The following is a 22,432-nucleotide window of genomic DNA, read 5'->3' as shown; positions in this document are numbered from 1 at the left end:
TTCACCTTGTGTAGGTGCCTTGAAGGCTGAATGACTTATTTATAAACACTTGTGGATTTTGGTTTAGAACATCCTGCTTACCAAATATTATTAACTCTAATGCTTCTCTGCCATAAAATCCCATTTGACTTTTCAGATTCAAAAAAGACTGTAGCAAGAAATCCTCAAATCTTGGGGAAGAGACATACAAAACTGCTCTCTGTGGTTTGTCTCTGGGTAGCAGCATTGGCACGACTTAGCGCAGTTCTGGAATGTCTGGATTATTTCACAACAAGCATGGGTTCTTTTGATGTTTTCAGTGCAAGCATGGGAAAAAATCATGAGTTTCTTTGCTTTTATCCTCAGATGTCCTTTTTACATCCTGATGATAATGGAGATGTTTTCCTACTTTCGAGGTACTAAGAAACTTTGAATATGATTTCATTTCATTGGTCACAAACTTCTCAAATTATTTTCTTGGCATCACTCCAATGCAGTCTCTTGTTTATACACAACTTTCCCTGCTTTCTGGATTTTTCTGTTCTCTTTTTTAAAAAGAGATCTTAAAATTCAGCCATCTGGCTACAAACACTTAAAAGGGGTATTTACTCATATGGAAGAGAAGATTTGAAAAAATAAAATGATGATTCAAAAATTGCAAATACTACTAAACGGAAAGGTATCTCAAGAAGACAGAATGCTATACTGGAAGTTCCCTGAGCTTAGATTTGAGAAATAATGTACAAATGATGGAAGGAGAGGTGCTTTTAATCAAATGGAATAAAAATCTTTGGCAGAGACTTGTGTTTGAAGAAGGGGTTATGACACTGTGGAAGAAGGAAAGTTAGCAGAATCACTCAACCTTACTTTGCTTTCAGATGGTTCCCCAAAGGGAGTGATCTTCTGGCTGGAAACAGCGGACCAACATCTAAAAGGAAGCAGACCTAGGGGAGGGGAGAGGATAGGCAGAAAATTTCGCACACACTCAAATAGCTAAAGGATGCTTCAGATCCAGGTAAATTACGCACCAGATTATTTCTCCATGCTCCCTCTGGGGCCATTAGAGTATTCACAGCCAGAGAAAGGGGCTCCTAAGACTGGGAATGGACTTGTGTGAGTTCTTTTCATAAAAAGGGGAAAAAACAGAGACTCTTAGGCTGGTGAACATCAAGTCAGTTCCTTGTAGCTTCTGGAATGGTAGCGTGTAACAGATGGGCTCTGAACATTGATGAAATGACACTGAGTGCCACCTTAGTTCCCTTAGGAAAAACGCTATAACAACTTAGCTTCATTTTCCTTCTTGTCTTTTACTAGTGAATTTAGGAATACCTTATGCACATCTTCATCTCATTACAATCCTTGATAAAGTTTCTTGTAGAAATATTCGTAGATAAAGTAAAGAAATGGGGAAACATGGGGATTGATGCCAGAAGGTGGATTTTTAACTGATGAATGATGCATCAAATAGTGTTGTTCAAAGACATAGTATTGAGGTAAAGGGAGCTCCTTTGCCACAGTGTCTGTCTTGGATGGCTTCTGTTGTCAAACACACAGATGAAGACAGTAGATTTGCTTATGAGAATGCAGGATCCTTGCAAGGAGACATCGTGTCTTGTGGAATTTCATATCCCACACAGGGCCTTAGTCAACATGCTGCACATAGTGGGTATCAGTACATATTCATTGAGTGAGCAAATGACCAAACAGAATGCATGTGATTAAATTTGCAATTTATAAAAAGTCATATGAATTTGAAAACTCAAGATCAAAAATTTCTCTAAATATTGGAACATTTGCCAAAAACAAATATAAAATTTAGAAAGTAAATATAAATTTCTGCCCAAATACCTCTGCAGACAGACAGCTCTCAACAGCAGGAGGGAGCCAATTCACTGATGCCTGGACCCAGTTGTATATGGCATGCCCATGAGAAAGAACTGGAAACTTAATTGAAAATAAGTTAAAAATGGGAGAAAACATGGGGCTTTGGAAAAGCTTAGGCTACATTAAAAGAAAAGTGAAGTCCATTTGGCCCTGCCATTTTCTGCAGCAGACAGATTACATGTAGATCCATCTATGCGTGACACATTTTCAGAAGGAGTGTCCAAATTGGACCAAGTCCAGAGATGAGCAACCAGAAACCATAATTTTACCAACTAGTTAAAGGATGAGGAACATTTAACTGAGGAGCAGAGAAATTTGGAACTTGTTGCAAAGTACTGTACTCAGTTAGTGCTATCACATGGACCCACTGCATCCAAATGCACTGGGGAAATTTTATAAAATGCAGATTTCCAGTGCCCAACCCAAGAGCATATCCAGCTCCAAGAAGCTAATACAAGAAAATGGAGAGATATTTTTACAGGTTATCATGCAAAATTTGGTAAAATCCTGGTGTGCATTACAGCAGAAGAATAAACTGGGACCCAAGTAGGATATGTTTAGGAAGTAGAGTGACTCAAACAAAGTGACTTTCTAACAACTGGGTCCAGGCATTGGTGAATTGGCTCCCTCCTGCTGTTGAGAGCTGTCTGCCTGCAGAGGTATTTGGGCAGGATCTGAATTACTGGGATTCTATAAAAAGGATTTGGGATTTGGGAGGGAAATTAATTTGGAAAAGCCTAATGGTTCTTCATTCATTCAACAAATATTTATTGAACATATACTACATGGCAATATTGCATGCACTAAGGACATAGGGTTGAGTAAGACCAAGACCCCGCTTTCTTAGACCTCATGTTCTTTCATTTAATTATTTCAAGAAAGTCCAGACTTAAAGAATGTTGAAGTGGGAGAAGGAAATACCTACAGCATGTAATTGTACAAGGTAAAATATTAACTTAGAAACAAATCTATTTCCATTGTCCCAGCAAGGAGTTAATTTGAAAGGAAAGAAAAAGGGAAATTTTGTAATTTTTAAAGTGTGAATTTAGGCAAAAATAAATTGGCAGCAAGTATATGAAATGCTATCAAGAATTATGAACATATATCTTGCTAAATTTAGTGTTGGTATATTTAATGGAATGAAGTTTTGACACTTAATTAGACCACAGATGGAAGAGAATAGCAGACTGGCAAGTTAGTGATTCTGGAAGGGAAAGTTATGGGTGTATTTTCCTCTCTTACTCATTGGCCTTATGGTAAGTTGATTCTGCAGGCATTTATTTTTTGAAAAAGAAATGCTGGCTCAGTGAAGTTTTTTAGCTTACTAAATTTAGTGTATTTAAATTCCATAATTTAAAAAGGTGATTTAGGGCTCTAAATAGGTCTTTGGTAATATTTTAAAACTTGATGTTAAATTTTAAAAACTTAAAAAAAAAAAACCCACAGATTAGGACTTCTATTTCTGTCATTGATGTGCTACACAACCACGGCAAATGCTCTTGCTATTAAAGAAAAACTAGAAATGATGGATAAAATACAACAAAGTTCCTTCTAAATGCAAGGTGAAGCTTGCAAGAAAGTACAGGAAACCGTCAGGGCCCAGATGAAGCAGGACCCCGGAAGCAGAGCAGTCAGAGTGGAATGGTGCTGTCACTGCCCTTGGGGAGGGAATCACGTCCCCCACAAAGACATGTTCAGGTCCAAGCCTGGTCCTGGGGGTGTGGACTTATTTTCATATGTGATCTTCAATGATCGTATTAAGATGAGGCCAAACTGCAGCAGGATGGGCCTTAACCCCATATGACAGGAGTCTTCATAAGCAGAGGAAATTTGGTCATGGCAGGAGACGGATGGGAAGAGGGGTGGCCATGGGACAGAGGCAGAGGTTGAGTTATGGGTTGCTGACAAGCCATCACCAGAACCCTACAGACCTCAGGGAAAGCACAGCCTGCTGACACCTTGATGTTGGGCTCTAGACTCCAAAACTGTGAGACAATAAATTCTTGTGGTTTTTGGTATAGCATTCCTGGAAACCTAAGACATTGCCCTTGGGAGACTTGTCCTTCCTGGTAACCTCAGGGTTTGTATTTTAATAGCCATGCTGGGAGAGAAGCAATGTCTTGGACCTGCTCAAGGTACAAAGATGGAGTTGAAAGCTTTTATATAAAATCAGGACCCACAAAGTACTACATCCTCAGCAAAAATGCAGATCAGGGAAGTAATCTTCCCACCAGCACAGGGAGGTGACAAGGAAGCAAGTCTAGCAAGGCCTGGACTATGGATAAGGAAAAAGGAGTCTCCACTGACATCTTGTAGATGGGCCCCTGCTCTCACATAGGGTTTGGTTTTTATTTGCTCTCCCTGCACAGTCCGAGAACCACCAAGCAATTAACCACTAAGTAATTAACAAAAGTGGCCCAGGCTGATAGCTTCCCCATGAAGTCTAGAAGAAATGAACAGTTTTGTGGGACATACCCTCAAATTAAGTTGCACAAGATGATCACAGATAGAGATCTATTAAGATGAACTCACAACCCAAAATTACAAAGTATTTATGGAATCAATTCCCTATGCAGGGATGTCAGCAGACCAACTCATGTAAGACTAGACTTACAAGGCTCTTAGGTAAAAGAACTCTGTTAAGGCTATGAAAGACTTACTTTAAAATTACTAAATACAAAATACAAAAAGAAAAAATGAAAAACAGGGAAAAATAAAAAGATGCCATGAAAAAGACCTGAAAGATTTGCAAAAGAAGCAAGCAGAATTTCTATATATGAAAAAATATGTAGTTATTGAAAACACAAAAAGCCTCAGTAGAGCAAAAATGTGAATTAGTTAAAAAAAAAAAGTTAGATCTGAAGAAATGACCCAGAAGACAGCAAACAGAGGGAGATAGAAAATGTGTAAGTGAGGTTAGAGATAGAATGGAGAATAGAATGAGAAAGTCCCATAGTTGTCTAATAGAAGTTCCAGAGGGAGATAATAGGGGAATTAGAGGCATTATTCAAAGACATAATGGCTGAGAATTTTCTAATCTCAACAAAGGAAAGGAATCCTTAGATATGGGAAGCACAATGAGACCTAAGTGGTATAGACACATTAAATCCATAGCTAGATACATGGAAATGAAACTGCAGAATACCAAAATCAAAGATCCTAAAAATAACCACAGAAGAAAGGCAGATTACATACAAAAGAACAAAAATTGGATATGATCAGACCTCTCAACAGCAGCAATAAAAGTCCAAAGACAATAAAATAATAATAAAAGTAATAGCTAAACTTATTTAGGCATTTGTTCTAGTTTGCTGATGCTACTGGGATGCAAAACACCAGAGATGCATTGGCTTCTATAAAGGGGGTTTATTTGGTTACACAGTTACAGTCTTAAGGCTATAAAGTGTCCAAGGTAACACATCAGCAATCCAGTACCTTCACTGGAGGATGGCCAATGGCTTCTGGAAAACCTCTGTTAGCTGGGAAGGCACGTGGCTGGTGTCTGCTCCAAAGTTCTGATTTCAAAATGACTTTCTCCCAAGATGTACCTCTCTAGGCTGCAGTTCCTCAAAAATGTCACTCTTAGTTGCTCTTGGGGCGTTTTTCCTCTCTCAGCTTCTCCTGAGCAAAAGTCTGCTTTCAACAGCTATCTTCAAACTGTCCCATCATCTGCAGCTCCTCTCTCAGTTCCTGTGCATTCTTCAAAGTGTCCCTCTTGGCTGTGGCTCCTCTTCAGAATGTCACTCACAGCTGCACTGTGTTCCCTCTGACCGTCAGCTCATTTATATGGCTCCACTGATGAAGGCCCACCCTAAATGGGTGGGGCCACACCTCCATGGAAATATCCAATCAGAGTGATCACCCACAGCTGGGTGGGGCGCAGCTCCAAAGAAACACTTAAGGAAATCTAATGAAAACTGATAACATCTGCCCACACAAGATTACATCAAAGATAATGGCATTTGGGGGCACAATACATTCAAACTGGCACAGCATTATTATGTTTTAAGAGCTTTAATACTCACTACACCTTATAAGGTGGAAATTGATATTATTCTCATGCTGCTGATGAGGAAATGAAGGCACAGAGACTTTGAGTCATTGACCAAGGTCAAGTAACTAATAATTGGCAAAGCCAAGATTGGGTCCCAGGGATCCTGAACACAGAGACTGCATTCCATACAGGAACGTTTTAGAACATCTGAGGGAACATAACTGCTGATATAGAATTCTATACTGACCGAAGTGTCATTTGGCAGTGAAAAATAAAGACAAATTTAGACAAATAAAACTGAAAGTCAGAGACCCTCACTGAAAGATCAACAACAACAACAACACAGGTTATATAAAAACTAACATAGTGATGAGAAGTTTGGGGCTATAAAATAGGTCAGATACAATGCAGGGCAACAATGCCACTTGACACGGGGGAAGCTACTGGACTCCACGTTGTCAAGTCTTGACATTTCACAGTAGGAGAAGAGAGATTGAAGTTACTTTTGGACTTTGTAGGTCATGTATGCATATTAAAATTTCAAGGATAACTACCAGAAATAGAAAGAGAAAATATAATTTCCAAAATAATATAGGGAAAAAAGGAATAAAGAAAACCTGATTGACCTAATAATTATTTTGATAAAAAAATATTTTTAAAATTATATTGATTCTTTCCCTGGGTTTTTATTATTGGATGTGAAGTGAGAAGGACACTGACTTTCATTGAGTACCTGCTCTATGTCCTGTGTTTCAACTCTGTTATCTGGGTTAATCTCCCCAGCAAACCTACAAGGGAATTAGTATTATCCTGAATTTACAGATACATACACTGAGCTCAGAGAGTTTATGTAACTTGCTCACAGCATTAGTAAATGGCTCACGATCGCACAGCTCTTACGAGGCAGAATGCAGCTTCAAACGTGTCTGTCTGACTCAAAGACCAAGATATTTCCATACATCAGAGTTTCCAAACTCCTGAGGAACCCAGGGCTTTGTAAAGGGGCTCTCATATCCAAATGTGTCCCAGGCATTGTCTATCCTGGATAAAGAGCAGTGCACGTCTCTTTCCTACTTTTGTTCAAATATGTGTAGAGGCTGTTGTAAAACACAGGTACAGAATCATTTAAAATTTATGAGGCTTTTTTGTCAGTGTTTATCTTCTGAGTCAAGAGATATTATTAAATTCTACCATAACATGCAGATCCAGAACATCTATCAAAAAAAAAAAAAAAGAGCAAGCTGTCCTCTTACTCAAAATGTGAAATCCCTATACTTGGCTTTCACCCAAGACCCACCAAGACCAAGGCTGTGTGTTGGACCCTAGGGGATGCTTTCCACACTGAGCTGACCTTACTGTCAGACGTGCTAAGATTTGCTCTGCCTTCCTGCCAGAAAGCCAGAGTCCACATTTTGTTTTTAGCTCTAGATGCTGCACCTAATCTTAAAAAGATTTAGACGGCAATAAAAGATTTCAATAAATCTTTAGCTGTGCTTTAAAACCATCTCCTTCGGTTCTCGGCCCATCCTGCCATCACTTGTTCATTCATTCATTCACTGATTCACTCATTCGTCTAGTGATTGTTGAATTGCTCTCTGTGAGCCAGGCCCATTCTCACTGAACCTGCCAAAGCTGCTCACCCAAGGTTGCTTGGATATGGAAGGGCCTTGCCTTTAGAGTCATTTTACAGGGTTTCTCCCATTTTTCTAGGACATATTTTGATTTAATCTCCTTTCTCTCCTTGATAAATCTTTATCTAAATTGGTGCCCATTCAATACTTCCTGCTCTTTAACAAGACAGAGGTATAATTTGCTGTTCTGTAATTCTTTGTCGGTTTTTTTCCCTGGAGGCAATTTCACCTGCTATGTTTCTGGCAGAGCACTGCCTGGTCCCAGATAGATGAGATTCCCTGGCAATTCTGAGAGGAGGAAGAAGTCAGGTTGGTTTGTGGCCCTGGCAGGGACACTGCTGTAGGGATGTTGGTGAGGGCAGAGGCTCTGGATCTGGATGGTGGCCAACTTCGAAAGGACAGAAGGCACAGGTAGCTGGGCAGCCTGAAGACCTGTCTGAGGGAAGCAGGTAGGATGAGTGGACTTGAATTTGAATACACCTTTAGTGTGAAGGCTGCTCATGGGGAAGTGAGAGCTGGATGGGAATGGAGACCAGATGTCCAAGTTCTGCCAGCTTGGTTGCAGTTTATCCCTGTTATCTTGATGTCTGGCCTGATTTTTGCCTTAGTGGTCAATTAACATAGAGTCACAATTGAAAGATGACCAGCAATAAGCTGTGCCTTTTTTCCTGACCTGTCTTTCTAATAACGACATAAATGCAACTGGGCTGGTGAGCATGGGAATAGCTACCTGCCTCTTGGAAGGTGCTGGCACAAGTGTTTGATGTTGGTGCCCCTGCAGGCTGTGCAGTATACTAGCTAATGTGCTAAGGTCCGGGCTAAAGCCTGGGAGCGGATGAATGACATTGGCTGGTGGGGTCCCTGGGAATGTGGGATATGTTAAGGCAGGTCTACGGAAACACATGCAGGAATAATGCTGAGCAGTCCTGCTATGGGGAGTGTGGACTAGTCTGAATACTTTTGGCATATTGGCCTTGTCATTTACTGAATGATGTCACCAATGCAAGAATAACCTCTGGCATGATCACCTTGCAAATCCAGACTTTAAAGAGATGGCAAATTCTCGATCCATAGGTAACTTGGTACCCAGTCACAGCACAGCTTGGGTGTGGAGCGGTAGCCTCCAGGGTGCTTTGATATGGGACCGTGAATAATGTAGGCACATTAGGCACAATAACGGCCTGGAACCTGTGAATATGCTAGGTTATATGGCAAAGGGGGAATTACAGTTGCAGGTGGAATTAAGGTTGCTAACAAACTGGCTTTAAAATAGGGAGCTTATTTTGGATTATCTGGGTGGGGCCAATGTAATCACAAGGGGACTTAAAAGTGGAAGAGGGAGGCAGGGAGGGGGCAACGAGACAGATGGCAGAGTGGGGACTTCCTTCGACATGGCCAGCTTTGCAAGATGGAGGAAGGGGCCGCAAGCCGAGGAAAGTGGGCAGCCACTAACAGCTGGAGCAGGCAAAGAAACAGATTCTTCTCTAGAGCCTCCGGAAAGGAACGCAGCCCTGCACATGACTTGATTTTGGGTTAAGGAGACCCATTTTGGACTTCTGACCTCAAAAACAGAAAGATAATGTGTTTGCATTGTTCAAGCCACCAAGTTTGTGATAATTTGTTACAGGAGCCACAGGAAACTAAGACAGTAATACAGAAAGTGGGGAAGAGCGTGGGATCAGAGGTCAAATGGCCCTGTGTTTCCATCTTGGTTTGTTTTAACCTGCTGCCTATTCTCAGGTAAAAAAACCTAAACCTCTCTCTGATTCTGATGAGTGTATATTCTCTTTATTTTACAGTTTATATGAGAGTTAAATGGGGCAATGCGCATGTTAGAAAATAAGTCAAAACCACCAGAGCTACACAATTACAAAACATTTTACTATCTTGCCAGTGAAGTGGTTTGCTGAAGGGAAAATCCAGGGGTTTGTAAGTGCTAGAAGGAGGAGTTCATGGTGGCTATGATAATTAAGCAACGAAAACTGCCTCTAAGTAGAACAGAATGAGTCCATATCCTGAACCCAATTGGTCAGAAGAAATCCATTGTTCGTTGGTCAAGAGGGAGCAGTCAGTGTTAATAATTCCTAGATGAGTGAAGCTACATGCAGAAATCAATCCTTTATGATCCCTCCTCCTGGTCGTCCTACATCCTGAAGTGATGGGAAGGACACACAGAGCAACCTGTGGCCAACAGCCAGCAAGGAGACAGGGAGCTCATTCCCCCAACCTCATGGAACTGAATTCTGCCGACCGCCCGATTGAGCTTGGAAGAGGTTTGTCCCATGGGGCCCAGCCTCAGTGACATCGTGATTTTTCCCTGGTGAGACTTGGAGCAGAGAAACCAGCAGGACCCACTGGACTTCTGCCCTCAGAACAGCAAGAAAATAAATTCTTGTTGTTTTAATCTGCTGAGTTTGGGGTAATTTGTTGCAGCAACAATTGAAGACTGTACATGTCCTCATTTCCAAGCTGTTGATCATGCTTATACCACAGCCAAGAACACCTTTTCTCTGTCTAGTGTAGAATCCCACCTAGCCTTTAAGGTTCAGCTTTCCTGGAAGTCCCTCTGACAAGCACATCCCATCTCCTAATGGCCAAGCAGAATTAACCAATCCTCCCCTGTGTTCCATAAAACTTTGCTCCTACCTTAGAAAGTGGTGTCCTAGTTCCTTGTTCACCTGATGGCCAGTCCCCTCTGGACTCTGGCCTTTCAGTGGGAGGTGCTCTTGCTCCCAGCCCAGTGCCCGACAGTCTGTCAATCATATTTATTGAGGGACTATTTTGTGCCATAAAGACATGTCCTAGGTGCTAGGTATACAGTGATTCCTAAGTCAGATACAGGCCCTGTCTCCTTGGAGCTTAGAGGATACACACAGTCAGTGCCACGTAAACATTTGCTGAGTTAATTGAATGAGTATTCCTGGAAGCCATCACGGGCAGGAAGCAGGATTAGCTGGTGTTATGATTGAATCAGGTTACCAAGCCAAGTGAAGACAAACTCATTTGAAAAGAAGATCTGTGAAGATCCTATTAGTTAAGGGGAAGCCACACTGAATCAATCCAATATGCCTGGAGCCCTTAAAAGCAGAGGAAATTTCGACGCAGTAGGCAGAGACAGGTGGGGAAAAGAGAGCCATGGGGTGGAAGCAGAGATTGAGTTATGGATCGCCAACAAGCCATCATCAGAATGCTATAGTCCTCAGAGGGAATGCAGACCTGCTGGCACCTGGTTTTGGACTTTAGCCTCCAAAACTGTGAGACAATGAGTTCCTGCTGTTTAGGCCAATTCATCTGCAGCTCATCATTCCAGCAGCCTGGCGAACTAAGGCATCTGGTCTCCCTGTCAGGGCAGCCACACACACATCAGCCTTCACCATGCACGCACACACACCCCAGTGTACACACACACACACCAGTGTATACACACACAAACCAGCCTTCACCATGCACACACACATACCAGTGTACACACACACACACACCAGCCTTCATCTCACACACACACGCACACTCCAGCCTTTACCACGCACATGTACACACACCAGGCTTCACCACACACACACACACACACACACACACACACACCAGCCCTCCTTCCGCTCATGGAATGGGGCAACACCAGGAATGCTTATTGTAGGGTCTAGTGGAAGTCAGTCCAACCATGACTTGCCTGCAGCATAATAACCAGTTTTGCTTTTATTTTCTCTCTTAAAGTTTCTTTTTTTTATATGGTGACTGAAATAACAATATTTACATATGTATGTTTTCATTTGCAAAAGGTTTTTCACATTCATCTTGTCATTTAATCTCCGTGACAACCTAAGTTCACATTAACCCCATTTTACAGGTAAGGAACGTAATCCAGTGAGAGCATTTCTGATGTAAGCATGTTAAGACATCCTTCATGAATGCAAAGCAAAACAAAACAAACAACAAAACATCCTGCAATGGAGATTGCTGAAGGATTGGCCCAAGCAAGGGGAGGCACGGGCCAGCAGGGGTCATATTGGCGATGGAGTGAGAAGTCAGCTTTGGGGCAACTATAGGAAGAGAGAAAGGTGACATTTGCCAGGTAGCATGATACCTTGATTAAGATCATAACTGATTATAAAGGCAAGTGTGGCCAATCTCCATGTTCAGTCAGAATGATTAAATTGATGGCCCCAGTTTGGGATACAAGAGAAGGAAGTGGAAACTTTGTTTGCAGCCTGTTCTCTCCTCGGGTGGGATAAAGCATCGGGTGGGGAGAAAAGCGAAGCAGATCTGTCTTCGCTGCACCTGTGTGATCTGGGGTTCCCATCTCATTTGTCACCATCCGCACCCCAGAAGGCAGGCTCCTCTGTCCACTGCGTTGAGAACATGGTCTCCCAGGGACGGGTTTTGAATTGCCTCTTTCTTGCAAATGAAGGAAGGGTGACCATAGGACAAGAGCCAACGGTCTGGGCCTGAGAAGCAGACTTTCTCGAGGTCCCCGGTCCAGAGGGAAAGAGGCCACCTTCACCCTTCAGTGTGGTATGCGCAGATGAACCGAGACCCTCTCTCAAGCATCAGAACACCAATTTATTGATTAATTATGGGAAAGACACCTGCCAACCAGACTGGACACTAGGATCCACTTGACCGGAGTGTTGTCTCCCTGTAGGACACTTTCAAGTTTAGAGAAAAAATAGGCAGAAAGTATGGCGTTCCTACATACCCCCTCTCTCCACACACATGCGGTTTCCCCTTATTGACATCTTGTATTAATGAGCTACATTTGTTACAATTGATGAACCAATATTGATACATTTTAACTAAGGTCCACAGTTTACATTAGGGCTCCCTCCGTGTTGTACAATTCTGTGGGTTTTGACAAATGCATAATGTCTTGTATCCCCATTACAGTACCAAATACAGTGGTTTCACTCTCCTAAAAATGCCCTCTCCTCCACCTATTCATAGCCCCCCTCCCTGAACCCCTGCCATCCACTGATATTTTCACTGTCTCTATAGTTTTCCTTTTCCTGAATGTCATAAAGTGGGAATCATATAATATGTAGCCTTTTCAGACTGACTTCTTTCACTTGGCAATATGCATTTAAAGTTCCTCCACATCTTTTTGGGACTCGATAGCTCATTTTCTTTTTATTGGTGAATAAATATTCCATTGTTTACAAGTACCAGTGTTTGTTTATCCATTCACCTATAAGAAGGACATCTTGGTTGCTTCCAATTTTGGGCAATTCTGAATCAAGCTGCTATAAACATTCATGTGTGAACATAAGTTTTCATCTCATTTGGATAAATACCTAGGAATGCAATTGCTGAATCATATGGTAAGCCTATGTTTAGCTTTGCAAGAAACTGCCAAACTGACTTCCAAAACGGCTGTGCTATTTTGCATTCCCATCAGCAATGAATGAGAATTTATGTGGCTTCACATCCTCACCAGCAATGTCATTGTTTTGGATTTTAGCCATTCTAATAGGTGTGCAGTGGAATCTCCTTGTCTAGCTTTGCAAATCCTTAATGAGGTGATGTTGAGCATCTTTTCATGTGCTTATTTGTCATCTCTATATCTTCTTTGCTGGTGTCTGTTCATATCTTATGTCAATTTTTAAACTATATGTACATAATATACATAAATTGTATATTTTGGATAAAGTCCTTATCAGATACTAGTGTTGCAAATATTTTCTCCCAGTCGGTGGTCTGTCTTTTCATTCTCATGACAGTGTTTTCCACAAAGCAGAAGTTTTTATTTTTAACAAAGTCCTAATTATTCATTTTTTTTTCTTCTGTGGATTGTGTCTAGCCAAGATCACCTGGACTTTCTCCTATGCATCTTCTAGAAGTTTTATAGTTTTGCATTTTACATTTAGGTCTATGATCCATTTTGAGTTAATTTTTGTGAGAGGTGTAAGGTCTGTGTCTATACTAATTTTTTCTTTTTACATGTTGCCCCAGCACCATTCGTTGAAAAGACCCTCCTTTCTCCATTGAATTGCCTTTGCTCCTTTGTCAAATGTCAGTTGACTGCATTTGTGTGTGTCTCTTTCCGGGCTCTCTAGGCTGTCCCACTGATCGAGGAGTCTATTCTTTCACCAATGCCTCATTGTAGCTTTGTAGGAAGACTTGAAGTTGGGAAGTGCCAGTCTTCCAACTTTTTCTTATTCCATATTGTGTTGGCTATTGCACATCTTTTTTTCCTTGCTTTTAGCATGCGTTTCCTTCTGCTAACATTTTTACCCTTTATTTTGTTATTCTAATGGGCAAGAGGGGATTCTGCCTTGAACCCTGAGGAGAATTTCATCTCAGATGTGGAAGCCTGGCAGAGCCGCTGTGCCCAGGAGGGTGGCTGCCCAGGAATTTCTGTGCTAGAAGATATTCCCGGCCACAGTGACAATCCAGAGGGAAAGGTCAAGAGCTCCACATCCAAGAAAACTGTTTCCCACCACTTGGTGGAGTTGTTGGGAAAATAAGCTGAGTTCCACAGATAGCTCGGGGTGCCTCGAGCATCAGCATATTTACTCCCTAGAGGAGCTGTACCTCAGAAGCTGCCCGCCTTCCTTAGCCCGCGTGATGGGCTGAGGGGAAGGAGGAGGACTTCTCTACCTGAGGAGGCTTTGAGTTCTAGAACACGACCAGGTGGTCGGGGCTGCTGTCTGATAACCTCTCATGCCTCCCCATGGCTTTAATCAGGCTCCCCTCCCCAGATGTCATCTTGGATCCCCCCTTGAGCCCTCTGCTGTGCTACCTTCAGTCTGTGACTGTGCCCCATTGACACGGTGCAGGGGGGCAAGACTGGCTCGGTTGGGGCCTAAGCTGGGGTGGAGAGCCTCAGGGCCAGGGCCTACTGCTAGATGTGGAAGTGCATGTGTCGGGCTAAACCAGAAGCTGGGCAGGAGAGGCAGGGTCTCCAGAGCAGAGAGAAACCAGGAACAGCTTCCCGTCCAGAACGGTCGGACAGAGGGATGGATGCCTGGGCATGTGGACAACAGACAAAACAGAATGGAGGCTCTGGAAACCACGGTGGCTGGAGCGGAGGTTTCCAGGCTGATTGCCCAAAGGGCTGCCACTGGTTGAGGACACGGGGCAGCTGGGCTTGGGGAGCTGGGGAGAGGGAGTCTTCACTGGCACTCATCGTGCTGCCACACAGCCGTGATGCCCCCTTTCCCCCCATTAGACTGTGAGAATGGGGACCCTGCTGAGGATGGGGTCCATGTCTTCCCTAAGAACCACTGTAAGGCATCATTTGTTTTTTCCTCACTTCTCACACAGAACCTGACAGCGCTTCCTGCGTGGATGCCTTTTGAGCAAAGGAATTGACAAAAAAATACACATTTCAATACCACCTTCAGTTTTATGCTTTTCATTCACAATGCACAATCAGTTTGGTGAAATGACTGGTTGAGGTGGCAAAGTCATGAGGAATTTCTGTCAGGTATGTTTAACTCTCAATTTGGTTCAACCGGGGCAGGAGACCTGATGTGGGAATTACGGGTGAGTTCAGCAGATGCCCCATAAATCTGAACATGCTCCATTCTGTTCCAGGGCTCTTTTTTTATGATTTGTTTTTTAATTTCTTATCAGAGAAATCGTGGGTTTGCAGAACAATCATACATAAAGTACAGGGTTCCCATACACCACCCCACCGCCAACACCTTCCACTGGTGTGGGATATTTGTTACTATTGATGGTAGCACTTTTTTGTAATTGTAGTTTTATTAGCAGTAGTTATCTTTGTTACAATTGATGAAAAATTATTAAATAGTACTATTAACTATCATCCATGGTTTATATTAGCTATATTTTTCCATATAACTATCTATTATTAACACCTTGTATTAATGTCTTACATTTGTTATAATTCATTTGTACTATTAACTATAGTCCATTGTGTACAATAGGGCTCACTGTTAAACAGTCCTATGTTTTATCTTTTAATTTTTATTCTAGTAATGTATGCAACCTGTTTTCCCCTTTTTATCACATTCCCCAACATACTTCAGTTGCTGTTAATTACACCCACAATAATGTGCTACCATCACTGTCATCCATTTCCAAATTTTTACAATCAACCTAAATAGAAATTCTGTACAAATTAAGCATCAACTCCCCATTCTCTAATCCCAGTCTATCCCCTGGTAACACACACACTAGATTCTAACTCTATGAGTTTACTTATTTATAATTAATTGGTATCAGTGAGATCATACAATATTTGTCCATCTGTGTCTGAGTTATTTCACTCAGCATAGTGTCCTCAAGGTTCATCCATGTTGTGTTGCTTGCATCAGGATTTCATTCCTTTTTATGGCTGAATAATATTCCGTTGTATGTACATACTACATTTTGTTTATCCATTGGTCAATGTATCTATCCTTGTGCTGATACCATGCTGTTTTGACCACTGTAGCTTTGTTCCCTTCTTTAAAGTCATAAAGTGTGAGTCCTCTAACAGGAAGTGTGAGTTTCTCCCTCTTGTCTAGGGTTTTACTGTTGATTGGCTTTGTGTTAAGGATCTTCTCTGATGCTTGGTCCAACCTATTCTGCATCTTTAAAACAGCCTGAGTTTAACTGATCAGATTCTCTCAGCTCTTCTTCATCTGATTCTTGCCCTGGATATGCAGTACAATTTTTAAGATTGCATTTTTCACGTAATTCTCTCACCTCCAGGAGAAGGCTGGCTTTCCTCTGTTCCTTCTCCAGAATCTTGATCTGTTCTGTGTGTTTTTATGCAGAATTTTCTCCCCAGTTCCCTCACTCAGTGTCCTATTTTTCTTCTGCTTCTCAGTTCTGGAGACTTCCTGTCTTACAGAAGTTCATTTTAACACCCCCTCCTTTTTTTTCTCTGTGAGGCTTTTTTGCCTCTGGTTTCTACCCCATTAGGGTATCCCACCACGGAGCCCAGATGGGATCAAACCAGAGACGTGGGTCAGTCCAGAAAAGTCCATTTTGCCTTTAGGTGTTCCAGCCAGCAGTAACTGGATTGAATGCATGCGCCCCTTGGCCACAGCTGCTCTACCACAGTCTCCCCTCCCCGGGGCCCTTTTGTACGCAGCTCTCCTTGGCAGCTTGTGAGCCACCTTGGGTGTCTGCGGACTTGGGCCTCTGTGCCTGGATACATGAGAGGTTCTAACTCACTGCTCTTCCCCGGTGGCAGGTGGGAGGGATCCCGGCCGCTGACTCTGAGCAATTCCCGAGCTGTGCAGGACCCAGCAAGGGGAGAGAAGAGGACTGTGGGCCCGGCCCTACCTGATACTTTTCTTTTCCTTTGATTCAGCATTTATGGACTCCTTTTCCAGTCTCTGTCATCCTCCAGAGTTCTAAGCAAATGGGATTTGTCCTTTTATTCACTGAATCCCTGGGGAGGTTTTTTCAGGGAATGTCTTAGGTCACCATGCTGATGACATCACTCTCCCATCTTCTTTGTTGATGCCATGGTTTTAATACCATATTAAGGGATGGTCTTGAGGAAGGTAGAAGAGCTGTTATCCAATTATTTGCAAAATAAACAAAAATAACTCATTACCAATTATGACAAAACAAAAATTATAAACTTTGGAAGATTGTCTTTATTATCCAGATAGAATATACCAAACGACTGAACTCAGCATGTCAAACAATTTATTTATCTGGGGGTTACTTTTGAGCTAACTCTTCTTGGCAGACCAAATCTGTTGGGGAAAAAAAACAAAACAAAACAAAACTTATACAAGTGTATTAGTCAGAATTCTCTAGGTAAACAGAACCAACAGGAGATATCTATAAATATGAGGTTTTATGAAAGTGTCTCACACAACTGTGGAGATGCCCAAGTCCAAATTCCTAGAGCAGGCCGCGAGCTGGCAACTCCGATGAAGGTGTTTGATGAGCTCCATATTTCAGGGCTCTTGAGTCAAGGGTAACGTCTAGGAACATGATGACCGTGTCTGGGCCTATCCCTGAAGAGCCTGAGAAGGAAAAATCAGGCTGAGTAAATTATTGAATAGCAACTTCTTTTGCCAATGGGGCACTTCAGACATTTCAGAACACCTTTCATTATCACTGAAAAAGTAGATGCAAGGAAATTTATAGTGCTCCATTTAGAGATTGGAATATCAAGGCATTAAGAACTTGTGCTGTTTTTTTATGCTATAAGATTAATGACATGGCATTTTTATGATCCCCTTTCCCAGATTAAAACCTCCGATATGGAAAACGCTGGTTACTGTCCCTATTATGAGATGGGAGGAATTACTTTAATCCCTCTGTCCATGAGACGTACAGAGTCCACTCCAAAGCCCTACCCTCCAGTTGTTTGGTTTCCTAGGTTTTCTGAATTTATTTATTGATATAACACCAGTGGTTCAAATCACTTTGGTTTTATTCACTGTTTGATACTGTGCTTTCATTCTTGACTTTTTTTTAATGTGGACAATAATTCTATCAATAGGGATATGTGAAAATGTCCTGTTTATACCATGGTGGGTGGAACTCGACAATATAAGGGATCCTGGTTTGTTTGTAGGAGGCTCCCAATCATAGACATTATTGAAATATGAATTGTGTAATGTTACTACTTTTCAGCAGGGAAATTTGCCAGATAAAGCAACAAATAATAGTTCATAGGATGAAATGATGTCCAGAAGCCCTATCATTGTGACCAGGATCTGAAGAAAGTGGGAAAATGAACAAAAAAATGCCATCCTGCAAACACGGTTCATAACCTGAGTCAAAATTATGAAGCAAAACACGTTTTTTGTCCTTCCCAAGCCCCGCCTCTGGGGTCCCCTTCCCTCCCAGTGTCCCCAGCCCAGCTGCCCCTTGCCGTCCTGGAAGCCTCACCGTGGCTGTGGGCCTTGGCTACCTCCCCCTGTTGAAATGGACTTGTTTTGTGTCCCAGCAGGCAGCCTCATGTGCTACCCCCTCCACAAATAACACTTGATTTTTCAACACCCATCTTCCATACCTTGGCCTGAACAGCTGACAACCAGGGGCCAGTCAGGGGGGTAAGTAACTAAGGAACAAAGGAGCTGCAAGCTGCCTCCCCCACCGTCCCACTTCGATCAGCATGATGCAAGGGTGGGCTTTTGGGGGACTTGCACTGAGCCTGGCAGAGATTTGCTCAGCATTATGCCTGTGCTATTTGCACTCGTATGGTTGCACCAGCTAGGCTCGAGGACATAAAAGCACCTAAGATAAGGTCACTGTCCCCCAGTGAGGTGACAGGCCGAGCTGATAAGCAGCAGCCCCACCTGTGCAGAGGCAAGGACAAAAATCCATGCATGCCCAGAGGGTGAAGTCACTCACTCTGAGGAGGAGAGAGAAGGGGCCATTTGATGTGGATTTAGATGGCTAAGTAGGAGTTTTCTAGGTAAAGGGACAGGGAAGAGAAGATAGGAGACAAAAAAATATACCAGAGAGCCATGACACAAACAGATGGACCATGGGCATGACTGGTGAGGGACCGTCCAGCAACAGCCAGAAGCAAAGTGTGTGGTAGCGTGTGTCCAGATTACGGATGCTCCTTCAGCATATGCATGTGTTTGGGGCTGAAGTGCATTCCCCAGAAGACACGACCGAGCCCTGACCCCAGTACCTGGGATTGTGGCCTCATTTGGAAATAGGATCTCTGAAGATGTGATTAGTTAAGACGAGGTTATACTGGATTAGAGGAGCCCACAATCCAATATGACTGGTGTTCCTGCAAGAAAAGGAAGATCTGGACACAGAGGACAGACACACAGACACAGGAGAGCACAATGTGAAGACAGAGGAAGAGACTGAGTGGGGCTGCCGTAAGCCAAGGAATGCAAGGCTGGCCAGAAAGGCTCCTCCTGCAGGTTCCAGGGGGAGTGCGGCCCTGCCCATGCCTTGACTTCTGACTTCCAGGCTCCAGAACCATGAAAGAAGATGTGTCTGTTGTTTCAAGCACCCCGGTTTGTGGTCATCTGTCACGGCAGCCCCAGGAAACCCAGACAGCACATGTCTGGCCGGGAGCAGCCCTGGTTTGCAAGCAAGGACCTGAATGAATTAGATCAAAGTCCTCTAACCAGCGGGCTTGGGGCAGGAGCTGGTGATTGCAAAGCTCCCGCCAGAGGAGCAGGTGGATGGAGGAGGTGGGCACAAGCCATTCTCAGGGAGAATGGGCCAGATTTTGTGAGGGAGAGAGAGGGGGGTCCCCCAGGCTTCTGACCCAGGTGTCAGGCTGGACGGTGTCACCTTAAACCCTGAAAGGGGACGGTCAGGGGTCCACAAGCCAGTGGGTGGCCTGCGAGAGGGGACGCCACTTGCTGTGAATGGAGAAAGGATCTCAAATGTGTCTGTCTGCTTCTCTGCTTCTCATTCCTCGGCCTGCATACTCATGGTCTTGTGAACTTTGGCAATTGTTAGGGACCAAAATGCAGGTGTCAGCAGGGCCAGCTCCCTCTGGAGCTTGTAGAGGAGAATCTGTTTCCTGCCTCTCTCCTGGTTTCTGGCGGGGGCTTTCTGGCAATACCTGGGGTTCTCTGCCTCGGTCGTCACCTGGTGTTCTCCCCTCCCTCTCTTGGTGTCCAAATTTCCTCTCCTTATAAGGACACCAGTCACAGGGAATTAAGGGCCCACCCTTCTAACTTGTCTAATTCCATTCGTGCTGATCTATTTCCAAATCAGGTCACATTCTGATGTTTGGGGGATGAGGACTTCAACATTTATTTTCTGGGGACACAATTCAACCCGTAACAGTAGATCTGAGGCATCCTGCTTTTCCCTTGCTTTTTCTTGGGCAATCCATCTCGTGACCCCTTCTTTCTCAGCTGCTTTTCAAGGGCTGTGGCAAAAGGGCTGAGAAAAGCATTTTCTCCTGGTTCGGGGAGAGAGGGATCCAGGATGGAAAAAAAAAAATCGCATCAACACTTGGCTTTTCTTAAAATACTCCTGTTTGATTTACGTGTCAAGTGCAGCAGTTATTGCCTGCCCCGTGGGCTCCGGTGACAGTGCATTCTGCTCCACAGCTGACAAATCCTCAAGTTTATGCAAAGGTCCTCAGTTCTCAGGCTTCAAAGACCCTGACAAGCTTTATCTTGTCTATGTTCATGAATTCAAATGTCACGTCGCCAAATGGGTAACAGATAATGGCAGAAATAATAGGTTTATTGCACACATTTTCTCTATTATGCCTAATTTCCCTTTGATTTATTTTGCTTTAGAACAGTGCTACCCAAAGCAGTCCCTTGGAACATTAATCCTGCAACATAGTCTTTTGAAAAATGGGCTTTATTATCAGGAAACGTTGGAAAATGTCCTATTCCCTATGTTCTGTTAAGTATTCACACCTCATAATTTACAATAAAGGCTCTGAGAAGTCCTGTATACAACTCCCCACACAAAGTATGGGTAGGGTTTCCCAAAGTCGCAAGCACATGAGACCCTGGACCCCATTTTTTTTTTTAAATACAATTTAATGCCCAGTGGACAGACCTTAGTAAATGCTGCCCTAGCACACACCAACTACCCAGACCCTTAAAAGTTATGTTCTTGAGTCCATTAAAGAGCAAGGCAACTTGGAAAGCCGTGGGTAATGGATGACGGGACTGTTCTCAGCCCTTTAGAGAGGATTGTACCCTTTTTCTTCCTGAACTTCCTTGACCATTTTTACTTTGCCTCTAATTTTTCTTCTTGCTCTTCACACTATTCCTTGATGTTCTGTCCTAGACTCAAGTGGGGTAAAGTGTTCTTTGTATCTTTTTACAAGATGCTCGGCTGGGCCTCTAGCACAGGTGCTAACTGGGACAGCATTATGGATTTCTTCCTTTGAAACAAACCTATACCAACTCCTGACAGCTCCCCACTAGCTTCAGGCTAAAGCGAGAAGCACCTATAGCCATAGTTCTTACCCCCTTCATGAGAATTAGATTAAGTTTCGCTTTCACACAGGGTGGGGGCAGCTCAGGGGAATGGCAGAGGGTCGAGAAGCCAAGCTATAATCGGTGGCCGGTCCTCCTGTTTTTCCGCCCACTGTCCTTGCAAGGTGGAGACTGGGGGGGGGGTAGAGTTTCCTAAAATAGCTTCATAAGTTGTTCCCAAACCAGCTCAGACTGGCTGTGCAGTTAAAGAACAAAGGAAAGAGGGGTGGAGACTTGTTTCAAATGTTTCCAATTTGGGTGGGCTGCATGCTTCAAATTTGTGTGGGCTAGTTAGGCTTGTCCAATAGAATGTAACCTCTGGAGTATCCCAGGCACTGAGAAACAGGGGAGGGACTTCCGAGTTAGGCATAGGGAATAAATACTGCTGGGTCTATTGGTCTGCGTGTCAACTCTCCACATTTGGTTGTGTGCCGGTTCTGCAAGATCATGAATAAATTCTTTTCTTCTCCACAATCGGGTGAGCATTTATTCCTTTTTAGGAAGAGTGCTTGTTTCTCACACATTTAGATTTCAGATTCATAACATTTATGATAAAAAGGGAGGGGGAGTAATTGGCCAACAAAGTAAGAGACATACGTTATAATTTTTTTTCCTTAATTAATACTTATAACTTTTTATTTTGAAATAGGTTTAGACTTACAAGAAGTTGCAAAAAATAGTAGCGTCCCATGTACCCTTCACCCAGTTTCTCCCAATGGTAAGGTCTTATGTAACTAAAGTACAATTTCAAAACCAACAAATTGGCAATGGTACAATACTGTTAGACTACAGACTTATTTAGTTTCACTATTTTTTACATGCATTCATTTGTATGTGTATGTAGTTCTATGAAATTTTTACACAGGTATAGATTCATGTAATCACCACCACAATCACGATTCAGAACTGTTCCATCAGCACAAACTCCCTTGTGTTATGCCATTATAGTTGCACATATCCCCGTTTTGTCCCTGTCTTTGGCAACCACTAATTTGTTCTCCATCTCTGTAACTTTGTTGTTTCAAGAATATTACCTAAATATGATCATACAGTATGCAACCTTTTGGATTGTCTTTTTTCACTCAGCGTAATGT

This window comes from Choloepus didactylus, chromosome 1 (genome assembly GCF_015220235.1).
Source record: "Choloepus didactylus isolate mChoDid1 chromosome 1, mChoDid1.pri, whole genome shotgun sequence".
NCBI classification, from domain to species: Eukaryota; Metazoa; Chordata; class Mammalia; order Pilosa; family Megalonychidae; genus Choloepus; species Choloepus didactylus.
The sequence above is the reverse complement of the archived record's forward strand: the minus strand, read 5'-3'. Positions refer to the sequence as shown.